The 12,337-nt window shown below is 36.8% G+C and overlaps 1 long non-coding RNA gene across 1 annotated transcript in view; it reads right to left on the minus strand.

The window, feature by feature from the left end:
• Nucleotides 1-333: 333 nt before the first annotated feature.
• Nucleotides 334-12,337, minus strand: part of LOC142036727 (uncharacterized) — a 113,259-nt gene continuing 101,255 nt past the window's right edge. Inside the window, exon 3 of the long non-coding RNA XR_012652213.1 lies at nt 334-661. This is a non-coding gene — a long non-coding RNA (uncharacterized LOC142036727). The remainder of the gene's footprint in view (nt 662-12,337) is intronic.

The following is a 12,337-nucleotide window of genomic DNA, read 5'->3' on the forward strand; positions in this document are numbered from 1 at the left end:
TATTACAAATTAGGCCAGTCTTCTGCCTCTCCCATTGGTAACAAGTGGAACCAAGCACCAGATATCACATACTTCTAAGATAAGAGATGCCTACATTAAGCCTTGGCCCTTCCACAGAGAACCAGGCTCATCTACCTTGTCTGACATGACACACAATGTGCTGAGACCACTGCATGCATAGATATTCCCTAGCACTTTGGGAGGACCCCATCATGAAAATGCAGAAGAAAAGCAAGGAATTCAGAAAGGGATTTTTTATTATAATAACATTTACCTGCAAATCACTTAGGAATTATAGATTCTTTTTATTAACATCAAAAGTTTTGAGCCACTTCTCTGACATGGGTTGAGCTTATCTTTTCTTGTGAGTTCAAGGTTTTCCACAGCTTTAGATCAGGCAGGACGTTGTCTTCTGTTTCCTGACAGGGTTATCATGCTATAGAGAACAGCTTTTCTCCTAGTATGGACTTCTGCTTTTTTACTGTTTCTTCAAATTCAGAAGCTCCAGACCTTCCTGGGGACAGCAGTACAGACCCAGGCTTCATGAAGTGGGTCTTCTTCTGGGGTGCTTTTAAAGTGGATGTCCTAGCTTGCAGTCTTTACTTCTCTGCAGCAGAACATCCTTGTAGGGTTTCCTGAAATGCAGACTCACAGCTTACACCTCAAGAAAAAAAAGGGCAGGTGATTAGCATGTGCTATAGTACAAAATGACAAACATTATCCACTGCTCACAACCAGTTTTCATGATCTCCAAGTACCAAATAGTAAACACACAATAGGTAGTACTCAGGTGCTCTACCTAATAGAAGCTTTCATTTTATATCAATCATTAACATTATATATTTTTGTAATGTATTTATTGTGAGACTCAAGTCAGAAGCCCAAATATATAAAAGGACTATAAAAATACTAGTAAGTGAAGTTTAAATTCAGCATCTGGTGAAGGTATGCTCTAAGAGTATAAGCTAACAGGTGGGTGTTTTCTTTGTTGTTGTTGTCTTTTCAACTGTTGTTCTAAAAATAGTAATTTTAATATACACTCAATTTGGCAGCTTTTGAACAGAACTAGATATATTGTGTTATTCATAATCTGTCCTGTACAAACTGAGCCAAGCATTAGGTCACTGCACAAGCCACTGTACTTAAGCACAGCTGTGGGCCAGAGACAGTGGGAGTAGAAGGAATTAGAAAGGAAATAAGATGTGTCAAGATAGAAACAGAAGGATTTGTTCCCCTGCTTAAGAAATGAGCTAAATTATTATTACTTTCTTGGGAAATTCACACTCTGAAGTGAACAAATACATCCAGTGACTCTTGTCCTCTCCCTTCTATTGTTGGTGTTGCATTACCAAATACTGCTCATTGCTTGAGTTTTTAGATTGTCAACTGTTGCTAATCAACAGCTTTACAACAATGACATGTATATGAAAAACAGTGTTTCCTTCCCAAGTCCACTGATGACCAGCTGACTTGAAAAAGTATGTTTCTATCTATTACACCACATGTACATGTTGATAGCTTTCAAATTATCCCATTTATGTTAGAACTGGTAAAGTGATATTCTATTATTTCACTGAAAATAAAATGTATTGAGACATTTCACATTGTTTTTCATTTTCCTTCTGTTTCAATATTCTTTTAACTTTGATTTGTGCCATCTAACAACTAAGTTATCCAAAATAATTGTTGCACATTACATCCATTGCACTAAAGATGATCTGTGTTTATAAAACGAGATTGTTTTATGAATAAAATACATTGATAAAATATAGCTGTCTCAACAGCAATTTTGTCAGTTAAAAATACAGTGATATGGCTTGAATTTCTACACTTCAGTGCATCTCATGAGGGAGTGAAAAGCTTATTAGATGGTAGCATGCATTATTCTCCAAATCTTCTTTTATATGCCTATTTTAAGTATTTGATTATTGTCTGGCTAATAATAGGTGCTTCTTCAGTCAAAGAACAGACTAGAGAAGATAGTGTAAATTGTAGCATATAATTGTTCACTGACTGCCATTGAAAAATGTTTAGCTACTACTGTATGACACTCTTCCTCTGATGTCTGCAGCCACTGTTCCATGTAACAGCAAAGCTGTGGGAATCAGGAGAAACCCACCCAGAGAGCAATCCCACCCCATTAATTTTTAAGTGCAAACAATACTCCAGAGGACAGGCAAGCCCACCTGGGGCCAGTGAAAAGAAATCACACCAGTCATTGACTTACTGGGGGCAGGAGACGGGTGGTGAAAAGGCTGTGAACCTCCCAGTTCCATAGCACTGCCTAGGACAGCTCATTCTCTGTCTTTGCTTCTGCTCCTTCACCTTGGCCACCACAGTAACCACAGAGACACATTTTGGCTGCATCCTACATTGAACATGCACAGAACTGCATCTGAATTGAATTCGGAAGGAGCCAAGGACGATGGTAGCCAAAAACTATTTCTGAGGCTGTGTTATGGAGGAGGATCTTAAGAGCATGGTAGTTTGGCCAACCACAAATGGATCAGCACGTTGCAGACATAGATAGACTGAAAAAATGTGAAAGCTGCCCAGAAAACAGCAAGATGTGAAGGAACTGAGCAAGAAGTTACTCTTGGAGTCTGATGATTTTATCTTTCAGCGTATTCAGAGATAATCTTCAAGGGAAAGATAAACGGATAACCCCACTTTTGAATTGAAAAAATATGTGGGCTCATCCCCTAGCCTCCAAAGATTTTAATGAAGTGATTGGAGATGGACCTATGTAACATAAATAGGAAGCATTTCAACTACTATTCTTCCTCTCTAGTGTCAACAAATACCTCAGAGCTAGACTGGAAGCACCACTAGCTGGTCTCAGTGACAAATGTACATCTTTACTTTTATGAGTGCCAACTCACAGGCTTGCCACACATATTCAAGAGGATGTAATTTTTCTGAACAACTACAGGTGCTCAAACCATCCTGCCCCATTGCTTCCTATTCCCAATGAAAACACTCACAAATTACTGTGGGTAATTTTGCAACAAGCCAATTGTGTTATCCAACCCTTTAACACTTACAGAAGCCTTTTTATCCAGCAACAATGTAACAGGGAAGGTGCCAACAGATCCAAATGGGCTCTGGAATGATTTATTAATTCTAGGCTTCTAAGCCCCTTTTCCTCAGTATTAATACTAAGATTAATGCGTCCCATCAGTGCGCTGCCAACAGGAACTTTAATAAAAGCAAGAACAACTAGTTGGCTCAGCTTGCTTTCTACTTAAGGTTAGGACATCATAAAAACAGTAGCCTATAAAGGCTCTCCCTTTTATTTACTTATTACTTTACAAAATGAAAGTAATTTCATTTAATTTAACTAAAACACGCAGATTACAGGAATATAAGAACATCACTACCTAAAGTCATTCATTAGCCAATTTTTTAAAAGGATAAATGTAATATATTTGCATATTTTTAAATGGTGCATGTGCATCTTAAAATTTTTTTAAAAATTAGTGTAGACAGATGTATTTGAACATAACCAAAACACAACATATACAATACATAGGAAGGACGCCAGATTCATAATGACAATAAATGAAATCCATAGAGTAAATGACAGACGGGACATACCTACAAACTAACATTAAAGAATTTGTTAGATATGGAGGAATACTTGTTTATATAAGTATCATCAAACCTTGGTCCCTTTCAAGGCTGTTTATCCACATCTATTGCCATGGACAATACAAGTGTACCATGTTGACAGTCTCAGCAGTGTGGACACTTGCCCTTTATTTCACATATGCCATTAAAGTCTTCAACTGCCAATGAACCACAACCAGCTGGGCTACATTTTGCCCAGGATGACCTTGTGCTTAAGAACTCATTCTCTTCACTAGCTCTTCACAGTTTTTACACCCTAGATCCTGAAGTCTCCAATTTCAAAATTCAAACCCATCAAAGTGTGTCCAGAAAAGCTTGAAGGACACACTTAATGAATGCTATTTGAAAATATAACCCAAAAAAAAGCCAATAAAAAGCTCTGTGCCCAGAGTTGTTGAGACAGTTCAGCAACATTCTAACAAACTGCAGTGTGACAAAATCACCTAAATGGATTGTGAAGGATACTGCAGAGTGTATATTGCATATTTGAATGCATAAAGTGTATCCATTTGGCACGTAACTGCAAAGCTAAGCCATTTAAAAGTAAGCTTTCAAATTCATTCCTGATCGTATTGCTATACTACAGAATGTAACCATTTCTACCTGAGAGATGTTTTAAAGTTCTTTTTCTTATGGTCACCAGTCTTCCTGCCTTCTTTTGTGGAAAAAGTATGTATGCATGCTCACATACTTCTCTTTTCTTTTTTCCCATCCCCTGTACCAACTAATTGTTCACCTAGATCAGGCACAGAAGCCACAGAATTGCTGGGTGGTGGCGATGGGTGAGTGGAGCAGAAACTCCATTTCCCCCTAAAAGTCAGAGGTCGCTCAACTGAAAGAACAGAAAGGCCTTTTATTCCTATAAAGAAAAGAAGAAGAAAAAGCTCTTCACAGTGAAGATGAAAAATATTGTATTTGGATCCTGGGAAGAACTTGTTCTTCCTATGGTTGAGAATAGTCTATTCACAGCACAATTCAAATAGCCTTTAGCTTTTCAAATATCTGCAATTGGCAAAAAGGATAATATGTATCTGTTTAATTTTTATTTTTAGAAATTATTTTATGATCACAGTATGTATGTCAGACTAAGACATTTCATGTTATTCCATTCAAATGAGGAAGTTAAAATTTCTTAATCATCTCAGGCACTTAGATTTCAAACTTCACCTATTTGGCTGTTATTGCAATGATAATACAGTGCTGGCTTTGATTTGTTGCCTCAGATTTTAACGATTACTTGTGTACTCCTACAAAAGCAGGACTTGCAACTGGCAAGAAAAAAAAATCCTGGGAATATAACTTATATCTAAAGGTCTAAATGGATATATGAAATTGACAATTATTTGACCAAATTCAGAATAATATAGTATTCAGTGAACCCCACTTTTTTGTTTTCTGAAATTTCTTACAATAATTTTGAAAATTCTCAAATGTTTTCCAAAAATACATGAAATGTAATCCTTGAATTGCCAGATCTGTAATTACAAATGCCAAATGCTTGCAAAGAAAGAATTTTTTACAATGTTGGTTGGTGATATAAAGGAAGTGTTATATTTCTAGTGGTTTATTAGATATATTATGTACATCAGACAACAATGTACAAACTGAGAACTGTAAAAGGTAAAATTGACATTTAGCACAGAAAAGTTTCAAGTAGAGGTAATTATATAATTTCTTTAACTGAAGGACACAAGCAATATCACATGATACATCTAATCTAACCATAGAGGTGCACATTTTGTTAGGAATGCTCACTTTTAAAACCAGAGTTCTCAGTTTATGCTGTGCTCAGTGAGTACCAGCAAAATGGAAATGCAGGACATTACAGTCAGAACAAAAATTTCCTGTATACAAGTTGTCAAGCTTTTCATTTTAATGTTTACATTTTGTAGACTCCCATTATTAAGCTTTTTACTAACTGTATTAATAAAGAGTGGCAGTCATATACTACTACTGATATTAATGTGGCAATAATAATGAACTTTTAATAAGGAAGTATGATTTTTTCTGTTATAAAAAGTTGGAAAGAGAGGTAAACCACTGAGCCCAAGTAAAATGATTTATCCCAGTTTCTGCAGTGAGCTTGGAAAGAACTCATCAGATAAATGGCCTGGGGAATCAACCTACCTCTAAATTTTATTTTACCAGCTGAAACCACAACCAATGATTTCTTGTAAAATCCTATGCTCCTCTGTATTTGAAATAGGGGTAGACCCAAAGTCTGGTCTTTTCTAATGAAAGGTTAATGGCCTGCCTCTACCTCCCTTCATTAAGCTGTTTTGTGTTAGAAGTTATTAGGTTCTGTTGGGAGGAAAAAGATGCCATCCACAAGTCCTATTTTATTTCCATACCATCTTCACTTCTTTTTAGTATTGCTGTTGGGTTTTGCTCATTTGCATTTGCCTTCTCGTGCTGCCTTTGAATAGAAACTGAAGACCATTTGTCCCAGTTGAATATCCCAGATTTTGAGAAAGTCTGAATATGGATCCAAAGGTTCGTAATGGGCTGAAACAAATCACCACTGTAAAAACCTTGAAGTATGCAACAATCCAAGCTGAGATGCCTTACAGTGTGAGCCTACTTGATCTTGAGAGTTGAGAGTAGAATGTGGTTGGCACCAACTGGATTATTTCATTTTTGGAGAGCAGATCATGCAGCCCTCTACCCAGGGTAAGGGGGAGACCTACAATTATGTTTTTCTGAACTAGTTAAACCATCTCTAATTAATTATGATGGTTTCGGCTAAAACTTTCCAGATGAGCAGTTCAAGCTGGACTCAACACTGAACAATCATTGTGTTACTGAAATGCTCTGGTATATTCCAAGTCCTAACTTTTTGATTCAATGAAAATACCAAAAAATTAGCAGCATATGTTATCTCTATCCAGTAGATTTATAAAACTCAGATATCTTGTGATTGTGTTGCTACTTTAGCAGGATAAAAATTCCTTTTCACCCCCTTCACTTTTGCAAAATTCCCCCTTAGCTGTGTCTTAAAAATGTCAAACATACTTTATTGTTTCCAAATAAACACATAATTTTTGGCAGAATTAGTAGACAAGAAAGGTAGGGGCACTGTTGTTATAGGAGTTCATATAAAAAGCAAATTTTAATGTTTCAAAATTTAAGACTTTCCTAAAGTTTTAAAGTACATCCTCCCTGACTCCATCTGTATTATTGTCAAAACCATTACGAAGTGTCCCTTTGGAAAAGTAAATCTGATTAATTAGCATCAGTCTCCATTGTAGAATTCAACAGCTATATAAATAGCCATAGCCTTTTCTTAACAAGTATTCTATTATTGTTTTCAGCATTGTTAAAATCTAAAATGATTTAATTGTTTAACCATTGTGTTCTGTGCATTGTTTGCAAAGTTTGTCAAGAGAATTTTTCTTACAGTGTTCTAGAATGACTGAAACACACTTTTTCTTCAGAACTGCTCTAACACAGTATACAAAAGCAGGATATCTTTTAAGTAGCAATTCTGTACATAAAGGGAAAGAAAGCAGAAAAACTGGAGACAACTGAGAACGTGAAAATGCCAGAAAACAGTTTCCACTGCAGTACTCTATTTCAATAGAAAGCTTATGTCATTTGTGATATCAATGAGCTAAAAAATGCTTTCGTAGTTGTCTAGCAAGAATATAGTGATTTCAGCTGCAGTTCTCCAGCAAAAAACTATCACTACATGGTAACTGTGCTTGGATATTGACTCTGTCATGCTGTTTAGCTTTTGTGCAAGAGGCTAAGTATATGGAGGCCACTGCCCACAGAAATCCCCACCTCTCATAGGAATTACTGCTTTGAAGGCACTACTGCCCCATATCCTTGCCGATCTCAGTTCACAGACAAATAAAGCATGGCTACAGCTCTCAACCAGCAGCCTCTCAGGAAAGGGATTCTCATCACCAGCTCCTCCTGGTGCCATCTGACTATGGCCAGTAAGGAGTAGTTTGTACTGCCTGCGCTGCACCAGCTTAATGCTGGAATTGCAAAGGCTTCAATTCTTAGCTCTGGCAGTCTAACACCTTTCTTTAATATTCGCTTTATACAAACAATTTCAGAAGTCCCCTGGTACTCTGCACAAATTCAGCTAACACATAGTCCCATTAAAAATTAAGAGAGCAAAAATATGTGTACATGTTTACTTCCACATTGATACCCACAGAAATTCAACTCTGAACTGTAAATGTAAATATAAATCAGGAAAAAAAAAAAAGCAAACTGTCCCAATGTTTACTTGCTTGTAACATAAGAAGCAGGATTTCAGCATTTACCAGAACAACCATAAATAATATGGCCATCTTTAATTTGGCCTCCAATATCTGACCAACCTTGATTTATCCACAGACAAAACCAAGCATCTCTAATTTGCTAACCAATCATTGCAATTCTTTTTTTACCAACCAATAATTCTGCCATTTCTAATTTACCAATAAATAATTCTGCACTCTCAAATTTACTAACCGATAATGTGACCAATTTGCTGACCAATGATTGTGTCAACTGGTAATAGTGCCCCTAGCAAACAGTAATTTGCCAAGCAATATTTGGACCTTCCCCCCCCAGCAATAAAGAACTTTAGTGGTCTTTGATTCAGTATCTACTACATTGCTCTGAAATTGCTTAATGTGGATAGTGAGTTTTTTTACAAAGTATTTGCTTTCTCTGGGAATATTTGTTTACATTGACTGCTTAGAAATTGCACAGGTCTCTCTTAAATGTCCATGAACTAGAATATTGTTTTCCCTTTTAGCAATATTAGCATTTGAGGGAAGTCTATTTTTTCTGTTAGCAGTATTCCTCTGCATATTGCTAACTCCTCTGTTAGTACTGTTGTCATCATGCTGGGATTTGGCGACAATTCCACAGTGCTTGGATGGTGTGCATTGGTAAAGGAGTGACACCGCTAGCCAGCTCTGTCACCCTGCTGACCTTACCACCCAAGTTGATCCTGTCTGGGCAGAGATTTGAGCAGAAAGAGTTCATATATAAAGCCATGTGATTGATTAGTTTTTTCTAATTTCTATGTCCCTTGGCTTGAGTGAAAAACACGGTCTTGAATTATTGGTTTCTTTAAACAATAATAACAGCATTTTGAAGTCATGTAGTAACTTCTGCAATCAATTTTACCTTCAAGAAATGTTACCAGTTTTATGTATTTTTATTAATTCATATTAAAGCCGTTAGCTAACACAACATCAGCTCAGTGAGCAACCACTCTAACGCCCATTTTACAGGGAAAGCCTACAGAGAATAAGGGCATAGCAGGAATGACCATCAATATTGAAATTAGTAAAGAATTTCCAAGCTCCTAGCTGCTGGATCAGACAGCTACAGAAAATAAAATGTCTACAGGCTGTGGGCAAAATCACCGCAAAATTATATAACAGAATATTTACAAAGAGAGAAAGACTGTGAGTTCAGGAACAGCTCAATGCAAAATACAATAACTGCACAAGCTCATCCTATATTGTTCCTTGTAACCAACCTCCTAATACAGCTTAGTGATTAATTTATTGCATATTCCAGGAAATTAGTCAAAGCAACATTAATTCCAAAACAGAACAAAATTTTGAGATTTCTAACTTTTACAAGAAAAAAAAAGACACTTGCATTTTAAATTTATATAAAAATATGAATTGATTCTGTTAAAATTTCATCCTGGTAGTAGCAGACTGGAAGCACTGGAAGTTTTAGAATAAACTGCATTGCAGGCCCCCTTCTTTATCTTTTCTTTCCCATCTTGTGGGATAAGCCCAGCCTAAGCAGCACTGTTGCTTCTCAGTTTTTTTCTTCCTGAAGTCTCCTGGGATTCTTGAAAGAAGAGGCAGAAATGCCATTCTGGGTGGCTGTTCCTTTAGAAGAGGTTGTGAATAGGGAAAGTTAGCCAAGAAGGAAAAGGAGTTGGCCAAGAAGGCAGGAATTCCCAGAAGGCCAGAGGTTTGGTATGTTTAACGTTCTCTTGGTGCTGGAGGAACAAGCATAATACAACTGAAGCTGTACTAAAGCTTATTTCCTGAACCCAGTTATATGACAAAAGTAAATATAAAACCTCACTATCTGAGTTGTAAGGATAAATAACAACTCTGATGCTTCAGTAGTATTTCTGGTAAAGATTTCAAATAGCCATAACATTGGGTTTTTTCCACAAAAATATTTGCTTTACAAGCTTGGGCTTGTTAAGTTTTCAGTGGCAAACATTTCATTAGCCAGTACTGGGAAGATTAACTCAAATACAAAAGCAGCACTGTTTATCTGGCTAGCATGAAAAGTAGGTGTGCTCAGATGAAGGCACCAAGAATGAGTGTGCATGCATCTCTTCCTCATGTAAAGTGGAAGAGGGTGGGAAAATGTCATAAATAGGAGATGGAGATTGCTGAGGCCTAACGTGAATGAAAGATAATGGTGTAGGACAAGACACAATCAATGTGAAAGCAGAAGTTTACAGAACTAGCAGAGGGACAAGATGGTCAGTCAAGAGTGCAAATGTCAGAAAATAGGAATGCGTCTACACCTTGAAAGATGTAAGTTTCTAGATGTGTGTAGCTGCCCATGTTTCTCTCTTCAAAAGCGGGCATGAGTCAAGAAAAATTTACCCATTCAGGAATTCCTAGGTTTGTTTTACAGTATGCATATAAGTACATCCAGAAGGTTACAGAGGATAGATAGCACAAAGAGAAGTGTCAAAGAAAAAAAACATTAAAAGCACATTAAGCATATGCTTATAGTATTAGTATAATGTTTTACACTGGAGGGAGCATGAGGATTCATGCACGTAGGAAGATGGTTTTGCCTTGTCTGGTTAAATTTTCTACATTAGTGTACTATTGATTTTCCCAAGTATATAGGATACTGTATATACCCCATTCTGCTACCCTTACACAGGTTAATTCTTTTATCCATTTCAAACCCGGTCAATCAATAACAGTGATCAGGTAGGTTGTGAAATTGCCTGGAAAACACATCCACAAAGTAAACCCAATACAATGGCCTGTCTATGTGACTTAAAGCTTAGCACAGCATTGAAAATCACTAATGGAACACTGTGCAGTTTGTTCATGCTACGAACAGTCAAGAATCATGCATAATGTAACAGTGCATCTGCTAACAGCAGCTCACACAAGCTAATTTAATCTTGTTTTAAACTAGACACAAGGAATTAATCGTTAAAGCTGCTCCCATGATTCTCTTTGGCCCTTAAAATATTGAGGGTCTTTCCACCTCCCCATTTACAATACTGTAAAGGGATGGATTTCAGTTATCATCATGTATTTACACTTCATCTACATTAGCTGGAAAATGATGCAACTCCATAATTTATCAGTCTTAAAAAGCACATTGCTGGACCAGTCCAGAAGCTGTGTTTTGTGTTCTCACATCTGAAACTGGTATTAAGTCTCAGGCTCTGCTGTGGAAGTTAGAGTCCCTAAATAATATTTGAAAAGAAATAAATAACTTCTTCTTTTTTTTGAGTTCAGTTTGGCTGTATTAATCACACGAGACTGTCTCACAGCTATTTCTAGTGTAGAAGTTACCCTTATTATTATTAATTATTATCTTCATTACTTGTATTGCTACAGTGCTATTGTGTTTGGTACTGTGCAAACACCGAAAAAGACAGTCTTCACGCTAAATAATTTATCACCCAAGTATAAAGAAGATACAGACAGACTGGAGAGTACAAAAGGAAAAAAAAGAAAACAATATTGATGAGAAAGACAAGAAATAAAATACTTATATATAGTAAACTTGACTTTGGCAAGATTTCAATTTGGGAGCTTGAATTTTTGGACCTATAGCCAAAGAGAAATTTAAGTGGGGCTTTGAAAGACAAGAATGAATTACCATTGCAAATGTTCATGGCAAGCTCCTTGCATGCATAAGGAAGACTGACAGAAGAAAAATGCTCATAGAAAAAAGTAACAAGTGGGAGGTGGAGACTGGTCACTCATCACTCATCAAGATTGGTGAGGCATATGATGTCTTGATATTGAAAGGAGGATGATAGATAATGGGAAAGGAAAGAGTGAACATGAAAACAAGTATTTTACTACAAGTGTGATGGTGCTAATGGAAGAAAAACAAGGGAGGATGGAAAGAAATAGCCTAGGTAAATGGGCTTTGTGAAAGGTTTCTTACCATGTGGAAGTGAAGCAATGCTATATTTCAAGGAAATTTTAGTATGCAATAAGCAACAGAGGATGATGAGAATCTAGAAAAGAGTTTATGCTGCAGATGGGACAGGACAGGCCTAGACATCAAATATTGGGCTAAGGGATGGTGACAGTAAGTGACAGGACCATGATGTTGGACACCACAGTCAACAACAGATATGCTGAAAAGAAGTTTGGTTGCTGTAAACAGCTGTCAGCAAAAGTTTAGAGCTCTATTTTAAACTAGACACAATACATTGAACACCCATGATACATTGAACACCCATGGAGAAACATTAGATGGTGACAGGCCAGTATTAAACTTCTAAGAAGGGAAAGGTAAATCTGTGAGATTTCTGACTAGGGATAGTTGTCGAGTTCGTAGTTGTGGACTATATATATATTTCAGTGATAATATACAGAAAGAATAGCAAAGTGTAAGCAAAGGATACGCACATGAAGATGAAGAGCTAGTGCAACCTCCCTGCTTGTTGCAGCAGGTTTGGACTAGATGACCTTTGAAGGTCCCTTCCAACCCAAACCATTCTGAT

The sequence above is a fragment of the Buteo buteo genome, chromosome 11, assembly GCF_964188355.1.
Source record: "Buteo buteo chromosome 11, bButBut1.hap1.1, whole genome shotgun sequence".
NCBI classification, from domain to species: Eukaryota; Metazoa; Chordata; class Aves; order Accipitriformes; family Accipitridae; genus Buteo; species Buteo buteo.